The sequence below is a fragment of the Hippopotamus amphibius genome, chromosome 3 (assembly GCF_030028045.1).
Source record: "Hippopotamus amphibius kiboko isolate mHipAmp2 chromosome 3, mHipAmp2.hap2, whole genome shotgun sequence".
Lineage (NCBI taxonomy): Eukaryota > Metazoa > Chordata > Mammalia > Artiodactyla > Hippopotamidae > Hippopotamus > Hippopotamus amphibius.
Window position 1 is genome coordinate 114506163 of NC_080188.1, and position 1703 is coordinate 114507865.

At 39.9% G+C, this 1703-nt stretch overlaps 1 pseudogene; it reads right to left on the reverse strand.

The window, feature by feature from the left end:
* Positions 1-465: 465 nt before the first annotated feature.
* LOC130848714 (olfactory receptor 1440-like) lies at positions 466-1429 on the reverse strand (annotated as a pseudogene).
* Between the last annotated feature and the right edge of the window lie 274 nt (positions 1430-1703).

Consider the following 1703-nt stretch of genomic DNA (forward strand, 5'->3'; position numbering starts at 1 on the left):
TAGAGAAGATAACACACCAGAAACAGACTCACAGGTATAGAGAACAAACTAATGGTTACCAGTGGGGAGGGGGACAGTAGAAAGGGCAAGATAGAGGAAGGGGATTAGGAGATAAAAACTAGTAGGTATAAAATAAATAAGCTACAAATGTATATTGCACATTACAGGGATGTAGCCAATATTTTACAATAACTATAAATGGAATAACAACTTTAAAAATTGTGGATCATTATGCTGTACACCTGAAATGCATAAAATATTGTAAATTAACTTTACAGCAAGTAAGTAAGTAAATAAATAAATAAACAAAATTTACAAACTAAGAAAATGTGATGGCACCAAAACTCAAGGAAGCCAGGCTTTCACTTGTCCCTCTACCTAGCTCTTCCTGCATCCTATTGTCACTTACGCATTCTTGACCCTTTCTTCCTTATAAGGGTAATAATATCAGCCCCAATATTACTCTTACTGATGAAAATGTGTGGCCCACTTATTTACTCTCTTTAGGGCCTCTTTGATTTCCTTATTCCTCAGACTATATATAAGAGGATTTAACATGGGGATAAGGATAGCATAGAACACTGACAGCATCTTGTCCTGCTTCTTGGGGTGGTTAGAGCTAGGAAGTATGTACACAGAGAGGCCTGTGCCATAGAAGAGTGTCACAGCTGCCACGTGGGAGGAGCAGGTATTGAACGCCTTGACACTACCTTTGATGGAGGATATTTTCAGAATGGAAACTGCAATGAAACCATAGGATAAGAGGATAACAAGAAAAGAACCTAACCCAAAAAATATAGCAGTCAGAAAAACAATCATTTGGCTGATGAAGGGATTGGAGCAAGACAAGGAAATAACCTGGGGTATGTCACAGAAGAAATGCTGAACGATGTTTGGCCCAAAGAAGTCAAGATGAAAGCAAGAGACTGTTTGAACTGAGCTACCAAGGAAACCACTCCCAAAGGCCCCAGCAACCATCTTCTGACAGAGGCCAGGAGCCATGATGGCTGAGTACTGCAGAGGGCTGCCAATAGCAACACACCTGTCATAGGCCATGACGGCCAAGAGGCAGCACTCACTCAGGCCCATCCAGGATCCAACAAAGTACTGGGTGGCACAGGCTATGAAGGAAATGGTTTTTTCAACTTTTAAGAAATCTGAAAGCATCCTTGGGGTGGTGGAAGAAGAATAGCAGATGTCGATAAAAGACAGGAAACTGAAAAAAAAAGTACATAGGTGTGTGGAGGTGGGAGTCCATCCTGATTAGGATGATAAGACCCAGGTTCCAGATTAGGGTCACAAGGTAGATCCCTAGGAAGATTGGAAAGAGGATGAGCTGCAGCTCTTTATCATCTGAGAGTCCCAGGAGAACAAACATGGCCGCAGAGGGGTGATTTCTGTTCCCTTCCATGGACCTACTTGGTGCCATCTGTTGAGAAAAACATTAGAAGAGGAAATAATTTCATTCTACAAATAAACAACCAAAAAATACTCTTCATTTTTATCAGTCATGCAGCCGACAAAATATACAATCTTGAATCATCAATGTTAAGTTAACTTATGCCTTCCTTGTATAATCACCAACTTTAATTGAAAATTTTCTTGGGTAAATATTGTTACTCTCTATTTAGGGACAAAAATGGCAAATGGACATCATAAGTACATATCTTATAAACATCTAAATTCATGTTCTCCCATTACAG